The sequence below is a fragment of the Dreissena polymorpha genome, chromosome 7 (assembly GCF_020536995.1).
Source record: "Dreissena polymorpha isolate Duluth1 chromosome 7, UMN_Dpol_1.0, whole genome shotgun sequence".
NCBI classification, from domain to species: domain Eukaryota; kingdom Metazoa; phylum Mollusca; class Bivalvia; order Myida; family Dreissenidae; genus Dreissena; species Dreissena polymorpha.
The window spans coordinates 7,300,543-7,322,624 of NC_068361.1; the positions used below are offsets into that span (position 1 = coordinate 7,300,543).

At 33.5% G+C, this 22,082-nt stretch overlaps 1 protein-coding gene across 1 annotated transcript in view; it reads right to left on the reverse strand.

The window, feature by feature from the left end:
- LOC127838358 (uncharacterized) overlaps positions 1–22,082 on the reverse strand; it is a 372,916-nt gene that overhangs the window by 48,003 nt on the left and 302,831 nt on the right. The gene's annotated exons all lie outside the window — the stretch shown is intronic.

A 22,082-nucleotide genomic window follows, 5' to 3' on the forward strand; every position in this document is an offset into this window, starting at 1 on the left:
AATGCCTGCTTGGTTTGGTCAAAATCTATTAAACCTGAACAATCGACGACTATTGTTAGCTACCAGAAACACCAACATGGGATGATCTCTTTTCCTTATGATTGGCAAAAAATCTTAAACCACTACAAGTCGCTCTTTATGCATAGTGCTTCAGTCATAATAAATCTATGAGTTATCCGTGTGATAAGGACATGTGTATACAGAGGACGTTACATCTACAAAATATACTTACTGTTCAGAGTTAAACTAAGTGTTACTTATAAAGCGTTTGTCTGATTCTTCAATAGTCGGATCCTCTTGTCTTAATTAAAAGAATTTGCTCTGTCAAGCAGTCTTTTAACATCGTTCACTGTTGTGGAGCCCGCAGGTACCACAGATACAAAAAGCACCAAAACAGATAGTTTCATCTCTTGCAGTAGAAACTTCATTACCAACGGGAAATGACTTCTTCGCCCGTTTTAATATCACTTAGGCCAAGCAAATACTGATTTTGAGATCGCGTTTCTTTAATCTTAAATGCTTTTAATATTAAATATGTGTCAATATATTAATAATTAAAAATAGTGACACATATAATATTTGCATAGAGATTAACACTTCAAAGCGTGACTTTGACCAACTATTGTTTAAACAATTAATTTATGTATGATTCAAACCGGGCACTATGTTATTTCATTCCACACGGATTCTTGGTCTTGAGTTCTATCCCTACTCCGAGAGAAACCTGACTTAATGTTTCTTGCACATCTTAACTTAAGTTTAAGACATTTTTCGAGTTTCTATGAAAACTTTAAGAAATACAGAGGACGTTTTCACCGCAAACTAAAAACATGTTATTCCTCTGCCGAACAAAAGGCTAATTTTAAACGTACACATCACGGGGACGTGCGTAATACTTTGCATGTAAAAGTGTCATGCACGTCTACTTCTCAGAGCGATACTATATTATAAATTTAATTGAGAAATACAAAGTGCCCTTAAGAAACCATATGTTGATAAACTGAGGACAAACTGATCGACAAACAAGAATGCCTTCAATATATTTTTTCCCTGAAGTACTTTTAGCTTGAGTCGGTTTTTGGAAGAGACTGAAGCATTGTCAAATTTAGCTGAAATAGGGAAAACGTCTGAGCCAACTGGCATTGATATTGTTCAGGATATCTGAACCGTTTCAAACGCAGCAGATATACAATTATAAAAAGTGATGGGAGCAAGGTTCATGAGGATTGGGTAAACAAATTCTAGAACGTTCAGAACCGTTTGATTTCATTTGACCTAGCACATAGTTTTTAGCCCTGTTGTATAAATTACCAATTTGGTATTAAGACCAATCCTCCGTCACAGGCTCATGAATATTGGAAACAAATATGATCCTAAGAGTGTTCACAATGTAAATTTTGATAATGCTAGGTTTACATCTGGCCAGGAATACCACGATGTCCCCGATTCCAGAGCATCGTGGCGAACGTAACAGAGCGTGGAGTCGAATCGGGGTGATCGTGGGGGAGCGTAACGGAACGTGGTTGAATCGGGGACATCGTGGGCATCGGGACAGATTTTAAATCAAACTTAAATTTCACCACGATTGCCCCGATTCATTTTCTAATCGGTCAAATCGCAGGAGATCGCAACAAAGCGGCTTTGTCGTGGGAGATCTTAACAGGACGTAACGGAACGGGGTGGAGCGTGGAAGCCAATCGTGTTGATCGCAACAAAGCGAAACATAACGTGATGCAAATCGTGGGCTCGATCGTAGCAACAAAACGTGCTGATTTCGTAAGGGCGCGTAACAGAACGTGGAGTATACCATTTAATCGTAGAGCTCTCCAATTTTTTAGCCTCTGGCTAATCGGGGAGATCGTGGCCAGATGTAAACTTAGCATAATAATGGACAATGCGCGACCGAAAATTTACAACACTATGGGAAAAATCTTATCGAAAAACTCCCCGTAAAATCGTTGTGCTAAGGTGATCTAATAAGGACACACGCTATGTAAATAGGTGTACATGTACACTATGACTGAGTGCTGTGAACAGGGTTGTTATTTAACAATAATAGTCTAGGGCCATTTGCGCTAGTCGTTTGACTAAAACAGGTAAATGGAGTGTCTTGTTTGCTTGCATATAAACGCTATAAAATTGACGATAAAAGTGTCTTAAAGCACAGGTCGAGATGTGTGTGCACTGTTTTTCCTCATATTTATGTTATTGATATAACTTAGACAAAATAACAACAATATGTCTCTCTTTTTCGCAATTGGTTGCTGCATTGGCAACCATCTATATAATTTTGGTTGCCTTTCTAAAGAATAACAAGCCTAGAATCATGTACATGTTGTGTTATGTGTATCTAATACTTTATTTATTTTCTTTATATTAGTGAGCAACAATTTTGCCGACATGACAGACTTTTAGTGCATCATGTTTTGTTGTGAACCGGAATAGAATCATTTCCTAGGCCTAATTGATCCACAGTCGCCAATTTGTATTGTATATTAAATTGGATTGAGTTGTTCAAGCTTTGAAAAGTTTCCCTGCTTTGTAGCCCAACTGTAACCAACTTTTGAAATTAACTTTCCTGGGTTTAAATCTATTGGCCCCAGGCTAACAGGCAATCACTAAACTTGTAAGTTATTCATGATGTAAATTCTGACAGTGTATTGAACTCATTCAATTTGCAGGTCTAAAAAAATAAAAGGGACCTTTTCACGTTTTGATAATTTGACAAAATTAATTGATTTATTAATTTGTAGAGTTCTTTTGTTGTCGTTATAATTTTTCATACTACGAGGATTGCTTATATAAAGTATAAAATACATCTCTCATTGTATGAGCACAAATGGCCGAGTGGTCTTAACGATAGACTTTTATTCGAGGGGTCAGTGGTTCGAGCCCAGTTGAGGGTAACTTTTTTTAGTTTCTTTAATTGTATTCTTGTTTTTTTAAGGAACTTTTAAGATCCAATGTTTACCTTTATCAATATTAAGCATTTACTGACAAACTGAGAAAAGGTCCCTTTTATATGTTTACTAAAAAAGGCCTCAAGGTTAAAATTTAGAACTCATTGGTTGTTTATTTGATTTAAATGTGATTTGCCTTGTCAGCGAGGTTACTTTGAAGTTATTAACACTTTTATCCTTTTTTTCAAATCATTAATAGAAAAGATAATTTAAATTTCATTTTTGAAAAAAAAACAGGGCTTAATACATATGCCTCCACGTACCAGAGACTCTCTTTAAACAAAAAACGCCATTAAATCAGAAAGTGTCCTCCTTGATTTTCTTGTGTGCATTGCGCAGGCTTATCAGTGTGCACAGGCTAATTTGGGACACCACTAATTTGACATGCCTTAAGCCCTGTTTTCCCTGAAAGCAGCCAATATGTTCAGATTTCAATGACAAACTTACTAATGTCGTCTCACAAGCTGTTAAACACATATCATTTAAATACACACACTGCTGTCTGCAGTGTACCAGTGGTAGAGTATAAACAGGCAGATTATCGTTCCTAGCGTAGCTAAGGTGGTTATCGTTCCTAGCGTACTTAAGAGCAGACTGACTTGCAATGCACACCCATAACCTTAGTCCTTCGAAAGAGAAGAACTAAAAACCGTCGGACCAAGCTATTTCAGCGAAGATATTTAATATCAATTTGTTATTTTAGTCTGTAAAAGAGTGTGATCCCTCGGGTGTAGATAGTTTAGAATAATTTGAACAACGTTATCGGTAAACCTTCATAGGGAAAACTTATTTTCCATGCAGTTTGAAGGGCATCATGTTGAATGCTATTTTGATATATAAAAGTGTATCGAAACCATGAGACCCACACGATATGATCATTTGTTTAATCAAGGGTCTTAATATGAAACATTGAATGATCCTAAACGCACCTTCCATCCAGAGCAAATTTCTACTGGTACAAACGATGATTTAATCGTTGTATAAAAACTTACAGTTTTAACTGAGGACTGTATTTTTATTTAGTGTTAACCAGTGAGCCTTGATGGCCCTAAAGCACTACTCTCATTCAAATGTATAGCCAGAGCTTTGAGATGAGAAATAATGTATGATACATTTATAACGATACTTCTAATTGCAGTTGAATTGTAAACCTATTTTGGACGTAAGCGGCAGTTAAGTTTTACGAAAATTTGTTTGACTGTATACCGTTTGCGCAATAGTGTATGCTTTGTCGAATAGTCGGATGAAAACGGGATGTATATTCAATAAAGGAACAATACCGAGAAGTAAAGAATAATGAAGCAAAGAAAAAAATGGTTCAACAATGTGTAGCCCCTAAATTACACAATAAGAGTCGATCATCATCCCAACGACTTCACAAACCTTTTTTATCGCGTGATTGTAACGGCAAGCATGATTCGCATTACAGGAAAAACAGTCAATACCACCTCATAACTGAAATGTTTGTTTTGCAAGTAAGACTTGTTTAAACGGTTAGCTTTCCTTCGGATAGCAATTTGTTACTGAAAGATCATATGTTTGAAACATGTCATCAGAATATATTTGGTTTATATAAACTATAATAAAAATCGTTTTGTACATTTCATGTTATGCTTATAAAAACATCGGAACACTTTTATAAAAAAATTAAACAACAACTAAAGATTTCCACTTTTATATAGTGTTGTTTGAGATCATTCACTACATAGAATAAAAAATAATAACGGTTACCCTCGATTTTTATTTCATTTTTATATCAGCAAAAGAGGGATCTAGCAAACATTATGCTATATGAAATGAAACATAATTAAAACTACCGCGCATGTCCTTAAAATGTACTTTAAAAAATAAGGGTCATTATAGATTTAAAAACAAAATACTGATTTCAGTATTAAAACATAACAGTGCCGTATCGATAAGTAATGGATGATTATAATTTCAAAAACTCATTATAGATAACTAAACTCATGTAGGTAGCGAATGATTGTTTACTATACGTTATGATTGCCTTCTGTAGTATCTCTATTCACATGCAAACGTGTGTTGTAATATGTAAACGTTACCTACAATACTTGTGTTGGATTATATTTTTATCGTACACATACTACTGAAGTATACATTTATGCATAACAATGGAATGCCGTGAATTGGTATAGTCATGTCAAGAATCGCAATTAATACCGTTGATATGCCCCTTTAAGTGTATTGTATACGTCTTGTTTTTAGTTGAATACTTAATAAACCTACTTGTAATGTCCTCGACACACATTATTAATTATGTGTTTTCTAATTATATTCAATCTACTTTTGCAACATTTGCCAAGTCAAATCGAGAATGGCAAATGATATTATTGAAATGCCCCTTTCAATGTATTATGGTCATCGTGTTTTGATTTTGTGCTAAATTTCCAAATAAACTTTGTTTTCTTGATCTTGCTACAAATAATTTGTGTTTCCATTTAAATTTAAATCTTCTTCTACATTAACAAGCAGCAATAAATTGGTCAATCATGACAATAAATACTATTAATATCGTCGATATGCCGCTTTAAATGTATTGTATACATTTAGTTTTTAGTTGCATGCTGTATTGGCCTACTTTTACTGCTCTCGCTACACATTACTTGTGTTTAAATTTAAATATACGTTTGCACTGACACACAAAATAAATGTACTTATATGTTTTTTGACCGGTACCGTGTGGATTGTTTCCACTATTATTTAAATACTATTTTACTTCATCAAGTTTCATTGCAGTTGTAAACAACCGACACTGGTGGCCTATTTGTGTCTTTGCATTGTTGTATTAAGTTTTAACTTATAAAACATTTGGGTTAATTTGGGCAAAATCTAGGTATGGAAAGTCATGTAAAAATAAAATTATTTATATTTTTATTATTTTTCAAATGTGAACTTCTGTTGTTTTTGTTTTTGTTAAAAAAATAATCAGTCGATTCTTGTTTAAAACAAATTGCTGTCAAAGTAAATCTGTATAATACATTTTGAGAAAATTATAGGCTGTTTTAAACAGTTTTCTCAATATGTACTCAAGTTTTATTGTAAGTAACATATTCTTGAACTGCTGTTAAGCTAAAAAAGGCTTGTTGTTCGAGTGCGAACACTGACACCCTATGATTTTTATTCCATTTTTCTATCCATGACAGTTGGTTCAAGCTAAATACCAACAATTATCAAATTCTAGGTATAACAAAATGTTTTCTAAAACTGCAGCATACATCCATAAAATCCAGTTTTATAATTTGGACCAAACAATGCATCTTAATGCAAGTTAATATTATAAGGCAAAGTGGAAATTATTACAAGCTTGAAAAATATGATTACAATTGTGTATGCAGTGATATTCAAGTGCTATAATATGAAAGTTGGGTAAAAGATAATTACGAACATTGATGTATCCTAAAACACTATCGTTTATGACTCAAATATCAGTCAATTACAACTACTTTGCAAATCATTTTGTTGGGATTGTTTCATATTGTCTAATAAGTGTACGAATTGAATCTTCCGGAAAACACTCCTCGATTATTGATAGGTTTTCATAGAAACACAATTCTTAGTATAGTAATAATACTGGTATTGTCATTTTGAGTGTATCCTTCAGAAATCACTAGGTGTCAGATAAACATTTCTCAGTATGAATATTCTAGTCAGCCAAAAGTATTTCTTGCTAAGGAGAACAATCCTATTAATAAATTAGTTGTTAAAGTGTCATACATTCCTCTGTATTGAACCACTTAAACAATAACTACATAACATACTCCTCCAGTCGGAAGGTTAAAATGTTTTTAAAGGTTTCTTAAAAAGATCATATAAAATGTTCAACTGAAAGTTTGTATAGACTGAATAAAACCTAGCTTTAATATAACATGTAAAATAAATCTTGATCATCAGTATGGCGTGTTAAACGTTGCAAAATTAAATGCTTCCATTTTTATGTGGTATATATATATATATATATATATATATATATATATATATATATATATATATATATATATATATATTTATAATGTCCACCATTTTGTTGTATAATTGTATGCATATGTTGTATAAAGTCATATATATATATTGTATAATCCCATGTATGTATGGTATAAAAATATACGTTGTATAATTTGATATTTCTAAATATGTGTGTGTTCTAAACTTTCATATTTGTGTGCAATAATTCCATATGTTTGATTTAAATCGTTCATATATGAGCCGCGTTCTGAGAAAACTGGGCTTAATACATGTGCGTAAAGTGTCATCTCAGATTAGCCTTTGCAGTCCGCAGAGGCTAATCAGGGACGATACTTTCCTTCTTTACTTTATTTTTGGTAAGTGGGCACTTACTTGAAACAACAAATACCATAAAAGCGGAAAGTGTCGTCCTTGATTAGCCTGTGCGGATTGCACAGGCTAATCTGGGACGACACTTTATGCCATGCATTACGCCCAGTTTTCTCAGAACGCGACTCATATAAATTCCATAATTTGCATGATGGGGACTTATAAACTTATATTACTAAAATGCGAACATGGCTACTTCCCGCATAAATCGGTAAGACTGAATAGCGGAAATGGCCTCTTTACGCGTAAAGGGCTTTCAGTAACGGGAAATGCCGCATATGTTTTATTATGAATATTTGAATATTTTTGAAAGCATAAAAACAGCAGTGCTATACATATCTCAAGAAATATCTCGTATTCTAAGTATTAAAAGTAAGTTCTAAGTATTATAGAACTTTAAGCAGGAAAATTTATCTGATGTTTCGTACCAAATATCAAACCTCTGAGTCTTGGTGTTTCACAGAAGGAGATTTTTTCTAAATAAGTTTATATAAAACCGGTCATACCTAGGGATGTGGTCAGGTCCGAGGGGCAATATTTGAAAAAAGTGAACTGGACTTATATCTAATGTTTTTTACCAAATATCAAGGATCTGTGATGTTAAGTTCTTAGTAAATAAGTCTACATAATTCAAGAGTATTGGACAATTTTCACTATGTAAATATTTATAAATTATGTCATCCATGGGGCATGGCCAGTTTTGACCCCATCGGTAAAATATAAACAATATATTATTAAGGACCCCCAAATGATGTTAAATAACAAATATTAAATATGTGATATTTTGTGCTATTGCGCTAAGCGGTTGAGGAGGAGATGTCTTTTACAGCAAAATGTTGACGAATGACCTCCCACAACTGACGACTGACGACACACGACACCGTTGGGCCAATTTCCACCATAGCTCATCGCACTTCGTGCTAAGTTGAGCTTAAAACAGACAATGGATCATAACTAAGCCGATTTTTTAATGATCATCTACATATTAGGGCCATTGAACTGTGAACGCTTGAGAGAGATCCATCCATTAGTTAAATATAAATTCGAAACCTAAGTTTTGAGTCGTTATCAAATATATCGGCAATCAATGTTCTCGCTGCATACAATAACTGCAAAAAACTAGGTCAAAACCTATGGATAGGACAGCTACAGTAAAACAAAAGGGTTATTACACATAATTGTTGACAGCGATTTCTAAGAAAGTGGATTGCTTGATATACCACTTAATACAGAGTGCATGTGTTTTGTGAATAAGAGGCTCTTGTCTGACTTCATGAAATTCATGTAAAATGTAATTAAGCTCAAATAGTTTCCCATCACTGTCAGATCATGTTGAAGATAAATAATTATTTATATGGGCACCTATTTTAAGAATTTCAATGTGAGCTGGTAGGTTCTTGTTTCCGAAATTCGGTTCGAAGACGAACTTTGTTTAGCATTGATATTAAACAAAACATGATGGGACAGCATGCTTTGCTGAAGAAATATGTTTAAGATAGGATAAATACATCAGTATTGTAAAGTCAGTAATTGGCCACTATCCTTTAAACGACACATTTTTCGATACAATGTCAATTTTATAATTTAATGTGAACAACTATGTATATATAATATACAATGTGATCGGAGTGGTACTTATTTTATCATATATGTTTCTGTTGTAGTGTTTCATGTGTAATCACAAGTGGCAGATGCGATAAACGATGCGCGTACACAATTATGTTCTTTTGTTAAAATTCAATTCCAGAATCAAATGAAGTTCCAACTAAAAAATGGTCATGATTTAAAATCAGCAGTGGGAAGTCATGTTCAAATAAAACCCGATTTTGTTTTTATCAAAACCAATGCCTGATAAGCCGTTAAGGTATAAAAGAAAACAAACTAGAGCGCCAAATGTCATATGGCACTCATCGAATACTTCAGGGAATTAAAGCATTTTGAGCAGTGTTGTACACCAAAAAATCTGCCCAATCGCCTTGCAGCCATGTTTTTGAAAAACAACAGCATAATAATCACGCAAGAATTATGCCAAGAAATCATAACAATACAAGTTGTGTGAATGTATTTATCAAGTTTTACGATGAGTGTGTTACTGCCGTTTTTATTGACACTGAAATCCTAGTGAAGGTGATACTCTAAGTCCGGCATTAGATAGCAAGACACGGGTCTGCTAGCTCTGTCGAAAAACAATAATTTTAAAATCTGCGAATTGAGTTGTTCCAATTCATATTTGTCATATTTTCCAAGTGATATATCTAAGCATGGGTAGTGATATTATTATTCAACTAACAAGTATTAAGAAAGGTACTTTCATGTTTAACATTTTCGCCATTTTAGGTTGAGTTGTTAAATGACCTTAAAATACTTTTCAAAGTGTAATTCAAACACACGAAAGGGACAAAAATCATGTTTTCCTCTTTAACGAGCTCTTTAATACACACTTTCTTATACGTTTTAACATGAGAAAAGATATTGTCTGTATGTAATAATATATAAATACTAATTGGAAGGGGTCCCTGCCATTTGTATGCCTAAACCGTTTGAAATATAAGGTCCCTCTTATATTTCTATGCCACACACTTTTAAAAATATATGGACCTTTTTCTAATAAATATACCCAAATATGTTAAAGTATATTTCAACTCTGTTTCATGTTTACATGTTCTTGTAAATACAGTCACGTCCAATATGTTTTGTTTATTGAATGTTAATAATAAACACATTAAAATAAAGCATTCGTTACATTTTCCATGAAATAGGTTCCTTTGCTAGTTTACAGCCTCCCCCTCCCCCTGATATTGTTAAGTCTGGTTAAATCTCCAGAAATCTGTGTTGCTATTTTTAGACAGCACACAGTGTATTAATATATTAATATATTAAAGCCTGATCAGATATAGATTGCTCCAACTTAAAAAATTGTATCAAATTTCTCTGTTTGCCCAGACATTAAAACATAAGTCGAGGTTTTCCATCGCCTTCTTCAGGAAGAATTTAATGTATTTATGAAACTGCCATACATACTGAATAATTTTTTAGTACTAAAGACATTTAAATCTTATACAAATGCTTAAATGTTACAAACAACATTTTTGAAATTTATGGAATTACTCATTCAAAATAATTTGACTCGAGTTGATACAAGTGATGAACAACATGCTTAAAGAGGATTGGTAACGGCTGTATAATTGCTTAGACCAAGTTTATATTCACTGCAATGAGTTATTGTCTAAGAACACAACGTTAAAAAAAATACAACACACCGTATCAAATTTGGATTTATTCCTTAAGTGGGTTAGGAAAGAACACATATGTTATTTTTTGTTCGGACAACGACTGATCACAATAGCACATGTATAAGATATTTGAGCTAAGTTGAGCATGCAATCTGTGATTTGGCTCCAACATGCCGCTGAAGCTGTGGCTGTTGCTGATATCAATGTCGTCTTATATGAAATTAATTGGCTTGTAATTATTGACTTGATAATTATCCCGACACAGTCACTTCTACCTGGCTTCAGTTCCATTCCTGCTGCTCGCGGACCTTGTTTTTCTGGCTGACGAATAAAAGATGTGTACATCATCTGATAATACACAGAGGTAAACGATTATTATCGACTTATTGAACAGTATTTTTGTAATAAACAACACAATCAATCACTCAATAATCATGAACAATTGCATCAAGAAATGTTTCAAATATAGGTGTGTGTATGTTTTTTACAAATTGTAAATTTATGTGGCTAATCGAGAAAACAGTACTGTATTTCAAAGACTTAATGATATCAGAGCAAATGCAGCCTTACACAGAGATATACTTTGCCCAATTAGAAAAAGTATCGTGACTACTACAATTTGGAAAAAATAAAGAAAAACTCTTAAATTGTTAAAATTCGTGTTGTGGAATCTTCATATCGGGAAACCAATTAAAAATTTGTTGCAAATGCCTTTTTCGGTTAAAATATGCATTTACAGTTTTCCTTTGGGACTTTACAATATTAAAGTATCTTTATTAAGTACGCATCAAGCAAAACACATGTCTGTGCAATATACCGGTGTATTTGTAGTATACTTAAAGCAAAATCCCAAAGTCAAAATACATACTTTAGGATTATTTATGTATTCAACTGAGTTTAATAAATACATGCAATGTGTTTACTTTTTAATATTCCCCATTATACTTACACGGCATTAAAGTAAATAATGGAAAATGACAGCCATAATTGCGCAGAACATACATATGAAGCTAATTAGACCCAAATCAACTAATGTATGAATCAAAAACTATTTGTCTTTTTCAATGCTTGAACTTTAATCTTATATAATGTTTATTCTTTGGGAGAAGATTAAAAAAGATTTTTACAAACACTTTTTTTCCTCGACCAACATACATGGTGTAACTTTCTAATTAATGTTTGCTTTCTGTATCTCAAACGTATTCTCCGTTGTTGATGGTCAACCGGATACTTATTATGTGATGCCCCACATTAATTTATCATTTTTGCAGAGATACGTAATTTATTTTCTCTATTTTCCACCATCTTTGATATGCGTATGTAACATGTGTGCATATTAATGTAAATTCGCACATGTCCGACTGCATTGGCAAATCAATAGTGAGTTCGTTTGTCGTTAGGCGTTAACTCGATGCGCTCCATTAGCAATCTTGGAGCAAGGTGCTGGTGGTAACACACAACTACATACTGTTGCCCATAACGCAATATTTTCAAAAAAATAAATAACAAAACGTTTCTTAGTTTTGGGATTTTTTTTCTTACATCAATTGGGAAATTTGTATTGTTTCCCCTATTGGGGAAATGCCGTTTACTGGTATTTATAAAGAAGTGAAACAATCGCTGTTATATATTTAATTATTGCAATCAGAATTGATTTGAAATGCAACACGTTGTTTGGATTATGATAAATCCGTTCATTTTATAAACAACAGCTTAAGAGATCTTAAGTTAAAACATTGTTAATTTAGTTGCATTCATAGAATGGGTAAGGCTAATTACGACTGTCTGGAGTCCGTTCCGTGGGTACAACCAGATCTTGATATCTTTAGAGTAACTCTGAAGAGCACTCCCATATTGGAGATCAAACCAAAGGCTTCACAGTCGATAGGAAGACAACATATCCACTTCACCAGCTTCGATGTCTTGAGGTTAAAATAAAATCACACGAGTTTATGATATAAGAAGCTTGGAGGACAAACAAAGCCTTTTGATTAATCAAGAAATGATTAAGATTTTTTCGGCTGCAATACTTATTTTTGAAAGATTATGTTCGTGGAAACAATACTGTCTTGATATTTATTGATTAATTACAATACATTGTTATCAAATAAGATTTGCCCGTAAACTAGGTAGCAACTATCAGGGGCGTAGCTTGGCATACGCAAATACGCACGTGCGTACGTTGTTTGGAAAAACATACAAAATTATGAATGTTTGTATTTTTGCAATTAAGCGTATTATTTCTTTGTATAACCATATCTACTTTGTCAACATTGTACGCTTACATGTGCTTTTGACTTTCTTGATCTTGAATAAACGTCTCAAAACCTTAATGATAGTGTGAATCATTTCAGAAGCTGGTGTAAGTCCTGGATAAATGTCCCCACAAACGAATCTTAAGTTGTTTATCTTTCACTGTTTTCGATGTTTACTGAAAAGGCATTATTAGTTAATGGATGTTTGCTAACATGAAATCAAAAATACATGTATGTTAATCTTATTTTATGACAAAAAACAGATCTCTCCGTCCGTCTGAAAAAACTTGTTCTGCTCTGGTTATACTAATTCATTCCAGATTAAATTTTGTATTCTTCGTAGATATGATGAAATTATGAAATACTATCTTTAAGAAAACTCGGCATAAATAATACATATTGAAGTATTGGGAACATATAAGTGTTGTCGTTTGCGCATACAATTATCTTTATGGACAAGTATGCATTATATAAATCGTCCACGTGGATGTTAAATGTGTGCACAGACGTATTCAGTTATATTGTTGCATATTGGTTTTAAACAATTGTCGGAGCGGATATCCAAAAGTTGTGTTTATAATATAATTTAAGTTTTCATAATTTTGATGCATTTAAGCCGAAAAATTTGGCTCGTTATGTTGCAGAAAAACTCATCCGCCAAATCATCAATAAATACTTATTTTTAGCGAATGGATGTTCAAATTTAAGTAATTTCTAACAAGTATTGCCCTTCAGTGTGTAGCCCAGTTATTTTACGTCTAAACGTTGTTACATCATAATTTGTTCTGCATACTTAAAAGGTGTAAGAAGTAATCATTTGAAAATTGGCCCTTTTCTATCATCCTCCCTTCCTTTAGCCGTATGTTAAGCAAACAACTGGCCAAGCGTATCAACAATATTTCCACAATAAAACCGTTCGCACTGTTTACAATAGAAGTAAGCCATTATCATTACGTTCTTGTCTTGATTACGTCGGCTGAGTAAATATATTTCGAATATTATGATGAGAAAGGAACTATTTGAAATTTTAAGTAACACGATTGAGACTAGCTGTAAAAGTTCGATCCACAAACTAAGAACATTGTTAAGACTATGCTTTGTAAGCAATGATCAAAGGCAAGTAGCTCAAGCATTTGTGTTTAACCTGTGTATAAATGAAAAAATGTGTCTTGCAAATTGGCATGTCATGGTGATGTCACATGTGAAGTTTAAATATAATCGCTTGAAGGTAAATATTTCTTAACAAAATTGTAACAAATATGTATACACTTCTGTGTAAGCAATGGCATAGGGTAAAAAAGAATGCGTGCTTCAGTCGGGGGGGATTAGATGACCGTTGTCAACATGTCACAATACCATTAAAAAATGCTGACATGTTTAACAACCTGCAATTTGACCTAGATACGCTTTACACACAATCTCTAAGTGCGACATTGACCTTCAACATAGAGACATGAGTCGTGCATGCTACATGACCACTCTATATGGTGAACATTTGAGTCACGACATTTGAATATTTGGTGAATATTTGTGATACAGTAACAGTACTGTTAAAAATCCACGAAGTAGATGTTTATAACACGCTATCCGATGTCTCCTCATGGTTAACTTTTATTTCAAAATCTGGCGCTTACGATAACGTGTGTTAAATATAAGGCAGACTTTAGAAGTAACAAACACTCAACTATTGTGACAATTATATTGAGATATCGACGAACGGGCTCAACAGGCACGTTTATAAATCACTAACTTTAGTTTCCGCTACATGCAATTGAATATTGAACACATTGTGTAAATTGAACAAACTGAACAAACAGACTGACGGACGGACCGACCGACAGACAGACAGACAGAAAGACAGTTTATTCAGACTTATACAAATGTACCTCGTTGTCATGCAAATACAAACATTAATAACAAACTTAATATCGAAGACCACGATTAAATATTGCATGCCAATTAGAAAACATCTCTTGTGGTTGCATATATAATTGTTTTGCTCTTAATACATACCAGGACAGTAAGAAAACGTTGGAGGAGCAAATTGTGACCCTAAGGGTGATTATTTAAACACAATATATAGAATACCACAATACAATGTTTCACATCAACTAGTAAACTATTTACACTTACTGTTTCATAGGTTATTTTTCCGGATCTACTATACAAGTCTATATGTATATGAATCATTTGACCCTTGGAGTTCAGCTAGTTTTGACGCAAGGGACATGAAATGTAACAGCTAGATTTTACGCTAGGGACATGATATGTAAAACTCAATAGACAACCTCAAAACGATAAAACACACCAAATATGTAATCCGTGCCCTTTTTGTTTCTGATGAAAAGTGGTTAACGTTTTCAGTACTAAGAACAATTTTTAGTTCCGGTGACATGCATATACAATGGGCCGTAACAATTTGTTAACTGAAAGAGGGTCACCCAAAGTTAATGGCGTAGAATTTAATATAAAAAATACTCTCAACCAGTACAGGAGGAGGGGTAGTGAGAAGAAAAACATTAACAAAAGCACAAGCGCATATGCAGACAGACAGGCGACGAAATTCCCTATTAATTAGCACTTTGTGGTTCGGTGAGCTAAAAGGTTTGAGACTCAAAACATACTTATGAAGATTTATATAACGTTTTAGTATGATAACAAATCAAACTTCTAAGTTGATACCATTAAAAGAAACAGTTACATTTAGCTATTTTACGTTCGATATATAACTGTATAAATATATTATTACAAATGTCAAGGTCAATCATAAGAACTTTTTAAAATCTTGTTGGGATTGTTTCGAAGTGTTCAAAAGTGTATCACAATAATTAAAGATAAGTGTAATCACTGAATCCTCTTAAACAAACTCTTAGGCAGAAACGGATTGTCTTTGTATTAAAGTTTTTCAAGTACATACTCAAATTAATGGTATTGTTTAGTTGTGTATCTACTTAAGACATCACTTAGTTTCAAGTTAACAATTCTCATTAACAATAGACTAGTTGACCAGTTGTCAAAAAAAAATCTTTGCAAAGAAGAACAATCACATTTCTCAAACAGGTTATGCAGTGCATATTTATTTCGCGGTATAGAGGATCTTTGCAAAATGTCCTTATGCAACCCGAAGAACATTAATCCTTATCGATGGTGGTATTTTAAAGAGACAATACTAGCATTCTAAACTATAAGTTTTAATAAATTTAATAATAATCAGGCATGAAATTTCGTTCGTACAGCATTGTTTTCTTACAGAAATCATCGCCACTGTCACAAATATCCTAATGAAGTATTTCTTTTCATAAAGATTGACTATTTACATTTTAATAATAAAGTGGTTGCTCACTTTGAAATATATTAAAGAAAATGTTTTCTCGGATACATGCACTGCTAATACAGCTTTTTGCTCACTTTGAAATATATTAAAGAAAATGTTTTCTCGGATACATGCACTGCTAATACAGCTTTGAACAAAACTGCTCGAGGATCTGAAATAGTTAGTCCATGACGTCAGTTATAGACGAACCGGTTAACAGACGCAATCATAAAACTACTTAACAATCTCCCAAGAATGTATGGTGCATTGAATATAAATCAAAACGTTTAATTAGCTGACACAACGATCATTGAATGACAATTGCATTTGCTCATTTTTTTCCGAAATTCCTCCAAAAACTAAGAAGAAATAAAATGCAAGTAAGTAAAAACCTAATCAAGTCTTCAATACTCCTAAGTACGAGTGGCTAAAATGCAATATAATCATCATCATCATCATCATCATCATCATCATCATCATCATCATCATCATCATCATCATCATCATCATCATCATCAGTATTATTATTATCATTATCATCATCATCATCATCATCATCATCATCATCATCATCATCATCATCATCATCATCATCATCATCATCATCATCATCATCATCATCATCATCATCATGGTCATCATCATCATCATCATCATCATCATCATCATCATCATCATCATCATCATCATCATCATCATCATCATCATCATCATCATCATCATCATCATCGTGATCATCATCATCGTGATCATCGTCATCATCATCATCGTAATCATCTCAAAAATCATCCTCATAAGCATCATCATTATCATCATCCTTATCATTACCATTATTTAGATAACAATGACGACAGATAAAATTGACGACGATATTGCTGATGAATCTGAAACGCAACAACAACATTTAATTATACTTTATGATGCGTTGGGCACATCAGTCAAACATTAAGAAATTCGTTTTTATAAGAGACTATAAAAATCCAATATAATACAAAGAACACATTCATGGTAAAACAAAGTACATGTATTCCGTGACTGAATGAGTGTGATTGTGTAAATAAGAGTTGTATGAGTGGGGAGGGAGGGAGGGAGGGAGGGAGGAGGGTGGGAGGGAGGGAGGGAGGGAGCTGTTGAGTATATAAGTTAGTAATGACAGTTACGTTAAGTTGAGAATGAGTATGTGTTGATTCCATTGTCTTGTTGGTAACATAGTGTATTGATAGATCAACTACCATTTAACCTATGTATGTAATATAAATGGTACACTATGTAAAACAGTAGTATCAAGTATAAGACTATTGTCACTTGGTACGTGACATCACAGTACGGCCTAAAAGACATGTGTGAAGTATCAGTTCAATGTCAAGGTAACAATAAAATCGGAGGTTGTTGGTCTAATAAGATATCAAAAACAACATAATTGCGCAAAAAAGCTTTAAAGAGAGTGTTATTGAGTTGTATAAAACATGTCGATGCGGGTTTAACTCGGATGGATCTTAAAATGAACAAATGCAATGACAGGTAACTCGCAGTTCGCCTCCTAAATCACTTAACCCCATATGCATAAACAGTGACAATTAGTTTTCAGCAATACATTTGCCAAAGTGACTGTAGTAATAGTGTAGCCTCAAATACGAGATATCACCAACTGAATGTTTATCACAAATCGTTGCAAATACCACCAAAACGGTTGACACGGACTCCTTTTTATTCCTCATTATTAAAAAATAAGACTATTGTCACGTGGTATGTGACATCATAGTCTGGCCCAAAAGTCATTTGTTAAGTATCAGTTCAATGTCAAGGTAACAATAAGGTAGGAAGTTATTGATCTAATAAGATATCAAAAACAATATTCTTGCCACGAAAAGAGCTTTATAGCGAGCATTATTTTGTTGTATAAAACCTCGATTCGGGTTAAACTCGGATTGACATTAAAATTAACACATTTTATAACATGTAACTTGCAGTACGTCTCCTAATTACTTAATACATTCATAATATGTGTGCAAATGAAGCCAAGTATAGTGTGGAGGAGGGATGGGTGTTAAAACAACACCGATCCTAGTACTTAAGCTTTGTAAGTGGCTGTATTGATTTAAAAGCTTTGGTACTTGGATCGGTATTCTTCTTAAATTATTTGTATTTTGCTTTGAGTGTTCCAAACTGCGTTTCGACCATGAGTGTACATCTTAAATCTTCCAAAAGCTCTCTTTAACTAAACAATTGGTTTCAAAGAGTAATACATTTATACTTGGAAAATAATTGTATGATGGTATTGTTAAGATGAGTATGTGCTTCAGACATCATTTACTTGCACTAGATCTAAGATTATTAATAGGACAGCCGCCTAAAATCTTCCTTTTTAATGAGAACACTCGCAGCTCTCCTCGATTGTTGAGACAATTCCCTGAATTGAAACATATGATCTACAAATCGTCCTTCATAAATATAACGATGGTAAGTGTTATTTGTTAAAAGTTATATTTAAAAAGGACCTACACAGTACACAATATATGCAACTAAATGTACTGTTTATTATACAATGTTTAGCTTTATGATTTTATTTAACTACATTTTCCTTTTGCTGAAATCTTTGAAATCTGCAAACACATAGTACCTTATTTGAATGTTAATGTTATATGAAGTGAATGAAAGCTGAAAAAATACTTAATTGTACAATGACCGTCAGTTGGCAATAAAGAATTGGTCAAAACACATTTATGTATAATACAAGTATCGCTTATAAGTGTTTGGAAGTCCATGTAAGTATTCCGCTCAACAAAATATAACAATTCCAAAATAACCACCAGGACAGTCACACAATTTGATATGGAAACATGATTTTATTAGGAATCGTAATCTGCAAAAACGGTTCAAGTAGCTAAATAATTTAGTGCATTTTGTAATCTGCGATACGAACCGGCTAACGAACGGTATCATGCAATCGCTAGAAAATCAACACCAAAATGTCAGGTGCATAAAATATCAATTACTAAATGTAAAAGTGATTGATGGAGCATTGCATTCGAACTTTTTTATCAAAATTTCTACTAAACAATGGGAAACATTTTTTAATTGACCGTGACAAAGAAGAAGTACAAATTTTAAGCAGTGATCCATTCAATTGATCTAACCAGTCTTTGAATTATGTGCTCCTCAAAACTTTGGAGGAAGAATGTTTACGTTTTTATTGTAAGCATTAACATGAGGAAATGGCGCAGTCTCGCTTGATAGCTTAACAGACCTTACCAACCTGGCAAAATATGCGAATGACTCCATAGTTTTGAAGCAGCATGCAAATACCATTTAAAATAGCACATATAATGTTACAACACAATGTACAAGTCTTAATAAATAATACTCGATTGCTCCCTGATAGTTTATTGCCAAATTTGTATATATCAACAGAGAAATATATAGATTATCGATTGTTTAGCATACAAAAATATGCAAATGGTATGTCGATGATGATGAGAATGATACGGATGATGATGATGCTGAATCTGCTACTTATGATGACGCTGATAAACCCCCGTTTGATTACTACCCGCACACGAGTTTCTTTTGATTAAAATGTAATCGACAAGGAAACAGATAGAAACAAAAAATAAATGCAAATATATGTTAAATTTTCTAATTTACAAGCTCTTTATTACTATATGCAAGCTACTACGCAACACATGTATACAGTGCTAAATTTGACTTCGGATGGAAAATACTGAATGTTAATTGATCAGAATTATCTCTCGTATTTGTTTGTTGTGTAGGTCAGTTTTCAAGGAGAATGGTTATCGTTTGAACTGTGTATGTTGCTGTATACAATTAGTAATACATGTGGGTTTAGAGTTGAACAGTTAAACACATAGAATGACAGTAATACAATTAATAAGCGTTGATATGTCGTACACTCTTTTCTTCTTCATACATTAAACATAGTTTATGCCAAAATGGAAACTTGGTCTTGATGGTATGATCTAATATAGTTCACATCATTCGTTGAGCGTAAAGCAATTGGTCCTATTAATGACTTACTAACAATCAAAGGATTGTTCACATATATTCGTGTTTTTTTAAATAGGATATTAAATATATTTTAATCCAAAAACTTGTAAAATTACTTCGACAGTATATCATAATTTTTAAGTCAGAAATTAAGTGATTAAATTTGCTCTGACCGGTATTCATGGCCGGGACCGAAGGAAACATAAACCAACTCACTGCAACTGGACCATTCAGGCTGTTGCAGTAATCAACGTATTTTAAACGCTATGATAATAATACGATTGTATCGATGTTATCGATAGACAAATGGATAGAGCCGCCGTATTATTTTACCGATTTAATGATTATCCAAAAAATCGACCGATATTTTCAACATTTGTTCTTAGCCTCGGAATATTATTTCGGTTGTTTAAATATAATGCTTTTTCCGAATCAATAACATTTCACTTTGCCAAACTCCGAAATGCATGTTTCGAATTAAAAAAAAATTACAGTCAAATGTCGGTCGAATTGGAAACGTTTAATTTAAAAGTAAATGATTACTTATGATCTTTAGAAGACATAGTTTGAACTATACAAAAAAATATATTTGCAATAAATACAATTAACGATCTTATTTGTATGCGCATATGCAACCAGAAGGCGAGATTACAATGTAAATATCTTAGTCTCGTGGTCTCGACTTATGATCGAGCACGAGATCACGAAGGCACGACGCGACAGTAAGATCGTGATATCGCACCGCTGTTTCCCAATCTAGTCTCGTGTTCTCGTAATATTGCATCGTGATTTCGCGATATCGCATCTAATTCTCGCAAATTTGCATCTTGCTTACCAGCTGTCGACTCTTGAACCACAAGGGCGAGACCTCGAAAACACGATTAAAAGTTGTGAGAATGCGATGCGATATCAAGAAACGACAATGCAATTTCACAATATACATCGTGATCTATCATCGTTTTATCGCATGTTCGTCCTTTGAAAAGAAAGGACGAGAACGCGAATAACACAATACGAAGACACGAGATAATCGCGATAAAACTATCTTTTAGCGTGATCTCGCGTTCTTGCAGCGTGATCACGTGTTATCGCAACGTTATTTCGCTTCTTCGTTTCGTTGTCTCGTACTTGTAATCCAGAATTTGATAATGCGAAACAACGAGCGGCACTAAAGGATCACCTCAATACCGCAGCCGACAGATTGGTGTCGTTTAGAAATGCGTATGTATTATTTAATTTAGAAAACGACTGGACCACACTTTTGGTTCACAACGTTCACAAAGAAAATGATTAGTCGACTTTTTGAAGATACGGATGGAAAACATTAACTTTCAATCTTACGGCCTGATACAGGAGGGATGAATTGCTGCAGTAACTTAACTTAAAGAACTAAACTTCAAGGAAAGGGCTGGGATAATTATGGAAAGAGCCCTTAATAAGAAAAAGAACGACCAGACGTTCGTAACAATTGTGTACACTAGTGCTACAGTTGACTGAACAAAATCCGAGGATAAAATTTTCAGTTTGCATTCGATATTTTAGTAATCAGTTTGAATATTCTTCGAATGATATTTCGCATTAAATAAAACAGAACGGAAATTGATTACATAAACCTGAGGAAGCCACGAATAAACAAGAATCGTTGAAAAACGAGCGCGACGCAAACAAAGCATACACAATGACGCTGCAGTTTCTTCGTTTATGAGTCATCAGTAAGTATCCATCCACTTTACATGGACCGGTTTGCTCAGTTAGTACAGCGCTCGACCACAACTCCCTGCCCAGCCACATCATTTCTTTGGGGGTCAGTCATGAATTCTTCTCTACGTCCATTATCTCTCCTACCCCTGGTTCAAGCAGGGCAGCTGTCAATTACCGATTTAAGCATGTGCTCTAAGTCAGGCGCTGGGAAACAATTTCAGACTTTGATTTCACTACAATTCACAAATTTAGTTTGGTTTAA